The 13,860-nt window shown below is 36.1% G+C and overlaps 2 pseudogenes; both read left to right on the top strand.

Annotated features, from left to right (window-relative positions):
- The first annotated feature begins 746 nt into the window (after positions 1 to 746).
- On the top strand, positions 747 to 1,230 carry LOC122907494 (annotated as a pseudogene).
- Positions 1,231 to 11,288: 10,058 nt separating this feature from the next.
- LOC122907493 lies at positions 11,289 to 12,037 on the top strand (annotated as a pseudogene).
- The last annotated feature ends 1,823 nt before the right edge of the window (positions 12,038 to 13,860 follow it).

The following is a 13,860-nucleotide window of genomic DNA, read 5'->3' as shown; positions in this document are numbered from 1 at the left end:
TCTTTTAAATATTTCCTTACTCTAGCATTAGAAGAGTTTCAAAAGACAGCATAAGGAGATGTGCACATTCACTCTCTGTTCCAAATGCACCTATATGTTGAAGAACCAGATTATCAGAATCAGTATCCAAATGCCTTATTGACAAGACCCTACCTGGGGTGGCTGTGTTTTGGGCTGGCAGAGTCTAAACAGGGAATGTGGTGGGGAGCACAAGGGTGGAAACTCTGTGTAGGAGGCCCTGATGAAGGCTGTCCTTTTCTAGCTGGAATTACTCTTGAGGAGAAGACCCAAGACACCAGAAAAAGGATAAGCACAATTTATTTTCAAGGGACATCCACTTTTCTGTGTTCTCATCTCTATGTGGTCTGGCATCTTTGTTAAAGTCCTTCTGTTCTTTGCGATGACCCTGGGTCTTATTATTGGAATGCTTGGCCTGAAACTCACTATGATGAATATTAGGCTGCATGTCACGCTGCTCTCTCTCCAGAATATGAAATAGCAGACAACACAGAAGTCCGATTGCTGACAGCAGAGGAAGGACAAAACACTCAGCCAAGCTTTAAAGGCCATTTCCCAAAAGTGGGTTTCCTGAAATCTGCTAGGAAAGTTGAAGTACCCTGAAAATGCACCATGCTTAACCTTCATCTCATGTAATTCCAGTTGGAAAACCTAAGGAAGCAAAGCTACTTGGACTTGGCCTTATAATAAAATGTGGTTTGTGGGTTCAGAAGGAAAGAAATGCTGTTATGGGATTAAACTCCAAAGAAGGCAGAAACCAAAGCTGATGGAAAACAATTAAAGCTTTTCGGTGTGTTCATGACCATCATGTAGAAGAAGAAAGCCATGACAATGCCTACATCTTACTAGAGAACCTAAGGTAGCTTCTGGTAATGTACAAACCCAAATCCTTCAGAAGATTTAAGCCCTACATAACGCACTGCTGCATGAGTGGAGGGTCAGGATATATGCAGAGCAAAGCACCTTTGGGGATTGGTTGACGCATCCAAGATGGACAAATGCACAAGCAGTCCTTCCACTGAAAACAGTGCTGGGGAAGTGCATGGAAATCATAAACACAGAGCCAGGAGATTCCAGAGATCCCATAGGAAAGGAAATTTTCCACCCTTTTGGGCAGTAACACAACTTGAACAAAGGTTATCTAACCATCTAACCAAAACCTTTTGGTACTAGCATTATAACTAGTATCCTCCCATAGAAGGTCTTAGTTAATATTCTGAACTTGTGGTTTCTCTGTACTATGTTGACCTTATACCACATTTATAATCTTCAACCATGTGGTTATGTATATAGACATCAACCTGCCTTCCTTGAGACTAGCCTAAAGACACAAGTGAAGCATATAAAAATGAAGGTAAAAATTAAGAAAACCTTAATAGAAAAACATGAGTGAACAAAGGTAGAATATCTAACACCACACTGAAAGGCTTCTGCATCTCTATTATAGAAAACTAGAATCCCAGTAAGGACTTCTAAGGGAACAAGTATCCCATATTAGAAATCTTGCATATGTATGTTTGTCATTTGAAGCTTTAAATGAGCTGGGCATTCTGTTAAAATGTGCTTTGATACAGAAACATACACATATATAAATATGAAATATAATATATAATAATAAAATACTATGTGTGTGTGTGTGTGTGTATGATGTGTGTATATAAATGTTTTTTAAATGACAGTGGCTAGTTAGAGGAACTAAAGATTGTGTAAAGCTTTTGTTGGCTGTTCTTGACCACACTCGTTATTGCCACTAAGAAACCCCAATAGTTAAATTTGCTGAAACTATAGGACACCATTTTATAATACATACACAGTGCTAAATAAACATGCCTTTATAGAATTTTTAGAAGAAATTTTTCCCAGTATTGTTTGTAAACTCAAGCCATGAATTTGTACTTGCCATGATTACTCATCATTGGCAGTGTTTCTTTCAGAAAGTAATAAAAATGGCATTTGCTCTAAAAGTGCATTAATGAAAACACAATTTGATATTTTAATGCTTTCCAAGCATCAGACATAGCCTTACTTTTCTAATACTAAATTATAAGATCTCCCTGATACATACATATATATAGATATAGATATAGATATAGATATATAATCAATATTTGCATCAAATTTTCAAATGTTGTGTTAGGGTTTGTGTAAAGCACAATAAGGCATGGCTTAATTTTCAGGTACTCTCAAGTTGCTTATTACTTGGTTAATATCTTTTTCTCTATGAACAAATATAAACACATCAGAGAACATCAAACTGGCAAAGTGTGTGGTTCCAAAATTAAAAGTAGATGTGAGAAAAAGAAATAATAATGATTGTCTGGAGAAGGGAGAAAAAACGTTCCGTGGAGGTGAAGCTTGACTTAGACTTAAAGGAGTGGGTACAGCTTGGAGGGTGGAAACCCGGGACAGAACTGGGAAGAAGCTTTCCATGACAGCTGACATCATAACTTCATAACATCTCACTTAAGAACACCGTACAGATTTGGGAATGCATGACTCAGTAAAGAAATGTTGAAACAAGAATGCATTTTTGAGTGGGCCCTGAGATGTCTGATTGTAACAAATGTTCTGTGTCACTAGACATTGAGAAAAGGCTCCTTCCCCAGGCAAGTTTTCAAAGAAGACTCCCTTCTTGGTCAACGTCTTGTTTGCGACCTTGCAAAAAAAAAAGATTCTGAGGAAGAGGACCCAGCTAAGCTGCATCTGGAACCCTGATCTATTGAAATTGTGAGATAAAAAAGATGGGCCACAAATTTTGTGGTCATTTTTTCCACAATAGGTAACTAATAAAGGATGACGTGGATATGAGCTGAGAGATAAGAGATGAAATGGTACAGGGTTCAGCAGAGGACAATACTGCATAAGCAACATTTAGCTTATGTGTAGACATATTAGAGAACACAAAAAGATGCTGAGGAAAATCCTACATTTAGAACCTTATGGAATTATTTAGGCCTGAAATATTAAGTGCCTAAATGTACTGGCGTCCATGGGAATGAAGATATTGTGACCCCTGCTGCTAGTCATTTATTGAGAATTATTTTCAGTACTTGACAACTTCCAAGCAACTTATGCACATGGATTCAGTTAAAATTTATGACTGATCTTCAAGTTCCTGTACTGTCCTATTTTATAAGTAATGGAAAATAACTGGACAAAATTAATGGTTGGTAGATCCAGGCAATGGGATCCTAAAGCCCATGTTCTTAGAGATAGGCACTCTTAGGATGACTTGGGATTCAAAGAATATAGATAGAGAAGCTCTACCTTGATAGCAGTAAGCCTGGTGGGTTCCACAGCTTAATAGTAACCAGAATGCTCATTACTAATATAGACTAATTACTTTTCATTATATCTGAATCTGACTCTAAAAATAGAAATATTATAGTGTAAAGGAAACGTTCAGTTACTACTTCATTGTATAAGAACAATAACAAAATTCTTTTTAATATTTCAGAATTTTTTTTTCAGGTTGAAAAAACACAGAAGATGCTCTGAATAGAAAATATATGGCTTATGAGCAAAAAACAAAATAGCATGAGTTTCATAAATGGATGTTTTGTGCCAGAATACATTCCCAACTGGTTTTATGGCTGGAGATGGCAAAAGCTATGAAGGACAGGAAATAAATTAATAGCATCACGGTTGCATGATTGCAACATAACTTTTATCCTAATGACAAGTGTACCATAGCAATAATAAAAGTTTCAGAAATGATGAGATACTTATGCCTTCAATGAACCAGATAAGTAGATATTTATATTATATCTTTGACAGAGGATACAATACTACATTTCATCATGAACAAGCCACTGAGATCTGTGATAAACATTGAAAATGTCTGGTTTATTGGACTTCACTAATCATTTCAAAACCTTTCACTCATAATATGATTTGTAGAATCAGCGTACATATAGGACTGGACCATACAGAAGCAAATCGGCCCTGTGTTTTGGGCTTGTTTGCATTTGGTGAACTGAGATGTAACCCCATATCTAAGGGCTGAAATGCAAACTATATCCCAGTTGTTGGATTTGGGAAAGTGAGGGAGTTACAGGGGTCAAGGACGAATTAATTTTCTAGCTCAGGGGAGTGGTGGAGGTGTCTGTAAATGGGATGGGGGAAAGATGATGGATTTGGTTGCATGAAACTGAGGTCATAAAGATTATATTTACATTGACAGGAAGAAAGCAAACAAATGCACCATCAAGAAAGAAGGTAAAATGCACACTTGCTTATTCTAAGCATTAATTCTAGCTAGAAGGGAAAAAAAAATCCCTCTGAAAATTCATCCTTCATGTGGTTTTGAGGTATAAATTCATGTCACCTGTATATTCCAAAAATCCTAAGAAAACCATTTCATTTTTAGTGGGCTCAGGTTGTTAGCACCCTCAGGCATTTTCATGAGTAAAGGCAGTCATTTCAGAAAAACAAGCAAACTTCATTCTAGGCGTCCAAGAATGTTCACACAGTTACAGTGGGAAGACTCTGGGCTCAAGCAGAAGATCAGCAAACGTCTTCGCTTCCTGGGGAGCGAGTGTGGTGTCCTGGGTGAGAGTGGGTGCCCACCATGGAGTGAGGAGCATACCCACACAGACTCGTCAGGGACTTACCAGTCACAGAACACAAAAGACAGATGTTTGATATGTTTTTGAGAAGACAGCCACGAAAACTGGAGAAACATTTAAGACATAAACCAACAGGTTTTGAAAATAATGAAAAGAATATCTCTGTATGAGAGCTATAATTGAAAAATTGAAACCCAAGATCAGACAGACATGAGAGTGAGAGACCCCTGAAGCCATCAGAATACAGGAAAAGATATGAGACTGTGAGAGAAATGCTAAAAATTATATAGAAAAATGGGAACATTCTAGTACATACTTCATTAACCTTCCACAAGTTTAAAAATTTAAATTTTTAAATTTAAACAAATTTAAAATTTAAAATTTAAAAAAATTTAAATTTAAACAAATTTAAAAAGAGGCACTATTCAAAGAAATAGTGCCCGAGAGTTTAATGGAGACGAAGAACACAAACTTCAGATCTGGGAAGCATGAAACATGCAAGTAAAAGGAAATCCACACTTAACATTTCACATTAAAATGAAAGAACCTCAAGGAAAAAGAAAATAAATTAAAAACACTCAGAGAGAAAAGACAGATCACTTACAAAGAGCAATAAGGCTGACAGCTGACTCATACACAGCATCAATGAATGCAGAGAAACAGTAAAAGAATCGTTTTAATGTTCTAAGAGAGAATACTCATCCATTTAAGCTTCAGAATTCTAATCAGGAAAGAAATTTTAAAAAGTTTTGATATCTGAAACCCAAAAGTGTCTATCACCAGCACACTTTCACTAAAGGAATCTTGTAAAAAGATACATTTTGGAAATCGGGAAAATGGTTTCAGAATGTAGATTTGATACAAAAGACACTGTTTTTGTTTTTTGTTTTTTTTTAATTTAACTAAGTGGGTAAATATAAGTGATCATTAGTTCTATATAAGAATAACATGAGATGGCTAGTTTGAGTGGTTTGGAATAAAGCAAGCAAAACATGGATAGAAGAGGGAGACTCCAGTCTAGGTGGCAAATTTCTCAATGAAAGGTGGGGAAGAAACAAGTCTGTAGGCATCGGGAACGAAGGGGGTGCCCGGGAGCGTAGGTGTCAGAGCAAGAGGAGCTGATCAAAGCATGACTTTGGCCTGACATTCTAAGAGACTGAGGAGGCAGTCCCTGAGGGCTGACTCTACCTCAAGGAAATGCAAATTCCTGGCAAAGCAGTATAAATACCCAAGTCAAAGTGCCTTTACAATTGGAAGTCCATATGCTCTTTTATGTGCTCCAGAAAGGCAGGGAGGTTAACAAGTGAAGGAAACTCTCTATGCAGTTCCCAAGAATAAAAGTTCTTTACATCCTGGGACTGCCGCGGCTTCCTCCTCTCATTAACATACCATTCTTACCCCTTGGTTTGCCCTGGTCTCATTAAAGGTAAAAGAACCTGCAAGCCTCATGCCACAATGCAAGGTTTTATGTTCGAATGTATTTATTTAAAGAAGTCAGAGGGGAGGAGATTATTATTACTCAGCTTAATTTCACTTTGAAAGGAAAGCTCAAGCATCAGATGCTAATGTGTTCAATTTCCTAAACAAGTCCCCTTTGAACAGTAAAAGCATTTCTTTGTCAAAGCCTCCTATTTTCTCCCCCTCTCTCCATCAAAGGAATAGAAAAAAAAAAAACAAAACGTTGACTTTCTTTTGATTTTTATTTCATACTCTAATAATATGTTAAGAAAGCTTTTAAGAGATAATCCCTATTTTTCCGATATGTTCAAATATGAAACAGTCATGTAATTAATTTATCTTCCGAAAGATGGGTGTGCAGTGAGTTTTTATACCAGGGCAGGGGACCAAGAATAATAAGCAGAGTGGGTCATCTTAATTTACGCCCACTTGAATTTTCTCCAAATTTTTGCATTTAATCTTGTTCCTGGTGGCCTTTAGCCATAGAGACTGTAGAACAGCCATCTGTACTTGTTTATTTCCTTCTATCTTTCTGATCTTCACCTTGAGACACACCACTATTACTTACTGACCTTGTCAGTCTGTCAGTTGTGCCCTGGTGCTAAGAGCCTTTGTGTTCCTGCATATTGTCATTATTCTTTGTTAGATAAGCCCTCCCATTCCCCAACAGCACTATGCCCTGACTTTTCTGCCCTTTACTCGATCTTCACTGGAAGAAGTAATCCTATCCCTTTCCCTTATCTCTAGCACCTTCTAACTCTTACATCTGACATTGTCTTTTTATGCTTTCTGCCTCTTAACTTCATGCATTCCCCAAGAAACCGTCCTTGGTCATCTGCTTCTCTTCCCATCGCTTCCCGTGATGTGCTTTGTCTTGCCTTAAACTAGCCTCTCTATGATTGGTTAATGCCCAAAGTGGGTGAAAGGGCTCTCTGAAAAAGGGAAAATTTGACCCACCAATTAGGTCTAAACTTGAAACAGTTAACGTGTGTCTTTTTAAATATCCAAAACAAGAGTTACATTATAATCTATCAAGCTTGAACATGTAATTATGAGAATAAACAAGCATATCTGATACTTTAGAACAGAGATATAACAAGTATTAGACAGTATTCATGCTTATGGTTTATACTTACCCCCGTAAGAGTTTGACAAATAACATAGGCACAGAGCCCCGTATTAAACCGCCCATCCATGAATGTTCTTTCTTGCTCCTTCATAACTCTTGACATTAACTGAATCACTCTGGATAATGAGGCTGAGTATAGAGATCAGGATAACAAAAAGGATACATTAACCCCCCAAATCCCTGGGCCTCCTGATTCTCTCCTTCCTTGACTCCACCAAAATAATTTAATGAACCTAAAGGCAGGTTTAAGAGAATCCTTTCTGGTTTGGCTTTTTCCTAACTGGTGTTGAGTCCTGTTGTGAAAGTCTGTAAAACTAGCTACTTGTTTTAGCTTTATTTTGATATTTTTATAGCACACATTAAAAACAATGTCAATATCTTTTATTGTTTAAAGTCAAGAAAAACACATTTTGACAATTAAAATGTAAGTTGGTTATTTCTTGTCATATGTAAAATCTAGATAATTAACCAAACTTCTAGAATCAATATTTTTTAAGCAGAAAACCAACTTCTCCTAAAGTACATTAAAATCTCCTTCAGCTTTATAACATATACTAATAAATAAATTCAGTAGTTTTCTTTTCTGAATTTATTAAGAATTATCGATGACATTCTTCAGATGTTACCCTTGTCACTTTTATGACTGGTACTATACTCTTTTTTTTCCTCAATTACCACTATAATTATCACTGCATAATTTACAAATATTGCTTCCAGAAACTGTATTGTTCTTTCAGCTGTGTGTGTGTGTGTGTGATAGTCTGAAACATATCTCACGTAGTTCAAGATAAGGCTTCTCATTTTTTATCCTTAATTTTGATGGCACTATTTTTGTGTTAATTCCATGGTCATCCAGTGAAAAGCCACATGAGTAAAGCAGGGCATTCACAGTGATAGAATAAACATAGAGTGACCCAGATGTTCAAGAGAGCAGGCAAATATGAAGGAAAAGTCAAGGAAATGGTATGCTAAATTGAATTACTTATGAATATTTTAGAAACCTCATTGACTCTTTTGGTAAATACAAATCTTTTACTGAGATCACAGTTGCTTTCTCTCTTCAACAATCTACAGCTAATCATGGATTGCATTTTTGGTTCTTTATCTTCCTTCCAATTCCCACATTGGCTTTTAACTGATATTTAAACTCATATCATGTACAAATAATATGTATTATTTAAGAGTATAACAGATTGGATATATATACACAGAAATTAATAACTTTTAAAACTTCTGAATGTGTCATCTTCTTGTTTTGTTGGTCTGCTTGTTTTGTTGTTTTTTTTAATTAAGGTAACATTTAGAAAAGTTTCTCTGAATGAGTTATTAGAGATACAAAATTTGAAATGCACTTAAAAAGACCACCTTATCTACTGAATTAGCCAAAATTAAAATTAATTTAGGGCTATATGAAGAAAATGCTACATGTGTTGAGTAGAGGCACCACTGTCTAGTCATAGAATCCTTCTGTGAAAATTGCATACATGATGGAGCCAAAGAGATGCTCCCCACAGACTGAATCTTACATAAATTTGTGAGCGTTTATTCTTAGGACGGAATTTAATAATAGGTCATTAAGTGTCGAAGTGATTATTTACTATTAATTTATTAAAGAAGAATTCTTATATGAAAATAACAGATTGACTTAATAGTTTACAGTGCAAAATCAGTATAAGAGCACACTTCTATTAAACTAATTAAAATATAATAGATGGGTACTTGAATATTTATGGTAGATCATCAAATTTTATTTATTTTTTATTTTCATTTTTTAGAGGGAGGAGGGGGCAAAGGGATTGAGAGAATCTCAAGCAGGCTCCACACCCAGCAGGGAGCTTGATGTGGAGCTTGATGTCATGTCCCTGAGATCATGACCTGAGATGAAATCAAGAGTCAGATGTTTACCTAAAGGAGTCACACAGGCACCATTTAAATTTTAAAATTCTGGGGAATACTGATAATGGAGGAGGCTATGCTTGAGTAGGATTGGGGAAATATAGAAAATCTCTGTATCTTTTGCTCAATTTTGTTGTGAAAAAACAATTTGCTCTAAAAAACATCCTATTGAAATGTTAAAACAAAATTCAGAATATGAAATTGTATGTAGACTTGGGTGGGAAAATGCAAAAATAAATCCTATACATGTTGATGGTGTTAATTTAATTTAAGAATAATAAAAATAATTAAAATAATTTTGTTAGGTTTGTTAATTTTCTCCAAAGAACTATAAAATCTCATAATTATCATATATAATATTTTTAAGCATGTAAGAATGATTTAAAATGCAGCATCCAAAAAGGATCTAATTGATATCATTGAGAACTTAACTTTTTGGAGAATTTTAATAGATACTAAATTTAAGAAACCAAAATCCAGTTGGTTCTTGACCTCTATTTCCAAAAGAATTGTACACCCACAGACACCTTCTCACACACACACACACAAACACACATGTGTTCATACACCACACATGTACAGATAAGAAACATTATTTTTTATAAATGGAGAAGGGATAAAAATAAATAAAAATATAAACTATTTGTTTACATGCTTCAGAAAGTATCACAGTGAGCAATCCAACACAAATAATTTTCCAAATAAAAATAAAATGCCAAAGATCTTCCTTTTAACGTTATTTGTTTGTTTGTTTGTTTGTTTTTTAGCTTTTGATCCTCTTTATCTATTTCACTCACACACACACACACACACACACACCCTCAAGAGCCCTCTGGCTACCACCGGTTTGTTTTCTGTATTTAGAAGTCTGGTTTTTTGTTTGTCTCTTTCCCCTCCCTTTATTTGTTTGTTCCTTTTGTTTCATACATTCCACACAGGTGTGAAGTCATAGGGTATTTGTCTTTCTCTGATTGACTTATTTCATTTAGCATTATACCTTCTAGGTCCAACTGTGTTGTTGCAAAAGGTAAGATTCCATGCTTTTTATGACTGAGTAATATTTCATTATACATACACACACATATATATAATTCCATATATATTCCATATATACATGTGGTGTTCCATTATATATATCCCAGATCTCCTTTATCCAGTCATCTACAGATGTGTGCTTGGGTTGCTTTCATATATTGCCTATTATAAATAAAGCTGCAATAAACAGTAAGGAGACATTTCTAGAAAGAAAAGAAGGGAGGAAAGGAGCAAAGATGGAAGGAAGAAAGGAGAAAGAAAAGAAGGAAAAAGAAATCTCAAAACACTTTTCTCCGAAGTACTAAAACAAAACAAAATCAAACCAAAGCAATAAAACTTCCAAATCGATACAAGGTACTTATAAGCAACACTAATAAATGTAAATGAATGAATGAATGAATGAATGAATGCAATAGCATGTTCTTTCTTCTTTTTTTTTTTTTTTAAGATTTTATTTATTTATTTGACAGACAGAGATCACAAGGAGGCAGAGAGGCAGGCAGAGAGAGAGAGAGGAGGAAGCAGGCTCCCCGCTGAGCAGAGAGCCCGATGTGGGGCTCGATCCCAGAACACTGGAATCATGACCCGAGCCGAAGGTAGAGGCTTTAACCCACTGAGCCACCCAGGCGCCCCAACATATTCTTTCTTCTGATTCAATTTTATCCTTTATTTTATTGATGGCTACACTACCAATAACAGAAAAAATAAACATCTTATTTTCTACTTTTTGTGAGTCTCTCCTGTAACACTAACATGTAAGTATCAGCTAAACATTTTAAATTCAGTGGGATTTTTTTTTCCACTATGGTAGAAATGATGATATTTTTTCATCTACTTTTCCTTTTGAACATTTTCAAGATACTTTAAAAGTACGCAATTTACTGTTAGGTGTCCCATAAATGGAAAAATGAGTTATTATTTTACTAGTTATGTCTTTTTACGTCTACACATAGTTTTTACATCAATAACTCTATCTTTTGTGACTGCACTCAAAAGGGTGTCTCTCAATCATACTTTGCTACGCATTTTTTTTTTTTTTAACACAGAAGAATTTTCCTTTGAGTCATTATGAGGAGTAATTTGCAGTGAACTTAGAAGTATATAGTCTTGGGTCCCTCCTTTCCCACCCCCACCCACACCCCAGGTTCCTTCAGCTCAAGCTGGTCCAGCCCAGTTCTTGGGGGATGTATAAAGAAGAACATCTGTTCAGGAAGTGTTGCTTCGAGGGTGAGAAGATCTCAAAGAAATACCTAGATTGGACTCTGTGGTAGTAAGAAAAGGCTCCCAAATCTCAGGTAGGAGACCTGGACAAAAAGAAATAGCTGGTGCCTTCTCATCTCACAGCTGGTCAGTTCCACTTTTTTTTTTTTTTCTTTTTTTTAGATATATGAATTTGAGAGAGAAAGAGAAAGAACATCTGAGTGAGATCTGAGTGAGGGAGATGGGCAAAGAGAGAGGGAGAGAGAATCTCAAGCAGACTTCCCACTGAGCACAGAGCCAAATGTGGGGCTTGATCTCATGATCTTGAAATCATGACCTGAGCTGAAATCATGAGTTGGTCACTTAATTGAATGAGCCACCCAGGCGTCCCTACAGTTGGTCAGTTCTACTTTTTGATCTGCGAGCAAATTTATCTCTGAGCTGAGGATAGATACCTTCTTTTTCTTTGTCAACAATGTCATTCCATCTACCAGTACCACAATGGGTCAACTATAACAAGGGACACCATGAAGACTTCTTTCTATACATTGCCTACAGTGATGAAAATATCTATGTCTGTGACGCTGCTGCCCCTGACATGGGGGTTCCCATTCTACAAAGAGAGAAGTGGTCCTCCTTCCTTGACCTACTCCTTCTTCAGTCTCAGCTACCACCTCCTTTCTTCAGGACATGTACTTCCAAATGTTTGAGACTTTCCACCAGTTCCTCTTAGCAGGAGGGTTAATGGAGGAGGTGGCTTCTCATACCTGTCCTTCCCTTTCTCCTACATTTCCGACTCTGTTTTAGACTTCTTGACTGTCAGTCTCTGTCACTTCCAGTGATTGTTGTGTTCCCCTTCCCTCTCTAACTGCCCAAGGGACTCAGAACCCTACCATTCTCTTCCTTTCACTACCCCTTTTTTTGGAGGTAGATGAAAGACACTTAAATTGTGAGGAGAAAGTAGGAGTTATATCAATAAAGAAGAAACCATCAAGCTAGAAAAGGAAAAGAAACATATTGTCTTGGAGGCAAACATTTGTATGTGAAGCTAAGGATGTTCATGAACAAAGTCATGACTATGATGTTTTGAATTAACTAGTTACTTATATCATGTTACCACCTTTGATTTTGTACCTTTAGTAATGGCCTACTGGTCCACAAGCAGGAACTCCCAGAATTCCATAAAGGCTGTGAAGCTCTTTAGTTAGTTGTTCTGTGACCTTCTTTCATGTTATCCATTGGACTCTATAGAGAGGCTTGCTCTCTGCCTTCCCATTTGAGAATGACAACTTACTTTACCAATCTGCCCAACTTTTCACTCAATTTTGCCACAATTTCTGTCTTCTTTGGTTCAGGCACCACAGCCCTCTGCATACATCTTTGCTCCCCTCTCTTGCCAAACTGTTAAGTGAGTTCCTGCCATTAGCATCCTAAGATCCTACATCTTTGGGAAAATGAATTAAACAGATATTCCCCATTTTATAGACTCAGAAACTAAGAGAGAGTCATACATGTGATCTTGTTCCAGAGTCCTTGGTCTTTAGAATTATGCCACTAAATAGCTACAAACAACCATTCATTCATTAACTTAATCATGAATTCATGTATTTAAGAAATAAAAACTGGGTTCATTCTATATGCCTCCTTTAGCTTCAAAAACCAACATATCCGATATTTTTAAAGCATCCTAATTCAAGCAAGGCATACTCAATAGCCTCTTTTGCATGCAGTACCTTGTTAATTCAAGTGCTGATTCAAGTGGTAATCCACATCTGCCTCCATCTAGATGGAGTTAATGCTAGAAACACTATATGTTTGCAAGGAATAAAGTTTACATTTTAGCATCCAGAGAGGTTTTTGATTACTTTAGGCACATATTTTCACTGTATAACACAGAGAAATCTATAATGTAATATCCAAATAAATTGACATCAATTTTTGAGTTATTACAAATTTTTTAAAAAATATTTTACTTCGTTATTCATGAATGAGAGACAGAGAAAGAGAGAGAGAGAGAGGCAGAGACAAAGGGAGAAGCAGCTCCCCAACCATCAGGGAGCTCTATGGACTTGCTCCCTGGACCCCCGGATCATGACCTGAGCCGAAGACAGAAGTTTAACCATCTGAGCTACACAGGCACTAAAGTTATTACAAATATTTATAAGAAAAATGATATCTAGCAGTTCTTATATAATACCCCCGAGCATTTTTTCTTTATCAATATATATTTTCAGGTCCTTCCATGACATTTTACATGACTAGTATAACTATTTTGCTCCTTGAGGATTTAGGAAGAAAAAATGCTATGAAGTGGTCAAGTCTCTATCTCTAGAAAAAGGAGTGATAATCAATGAAATTAAGAAACATAGGGAAAAATAAAAGAAAGAGTATAGCATTTCTCTTTCATTTCTTCTGTACTCAGTATTATGTAGAAATTTGGTCATTTTAACATCAAATTTAGTGTTATCGTTTCATAAATAAATTTTTCTAATTTTATGAAAACAATTCTTTCTCTGACCAAGAATTACATGCCATTGGAGGACACCTGTATGAATC

Source organism: Neovison vison, chromosome 5, assembly GCF_020171115.1.
Source record: "Neovison vison isolate M4711 chromosome 5, ASM_NN_V1, whole genome shotgun sequence".
Classification (NCBI taxonomy): domain Eukaryota; kingdom Metazoa; phylum Chordata; class Mammalia; order Carnivora; family Mustelidae; genus Neogale; species Neogale vison.
The sequence above is the reverse complement of the archived record's forward strand: the minus strand, read 5'-3'. Positions and strand labels throughout refer to the sequence as shown.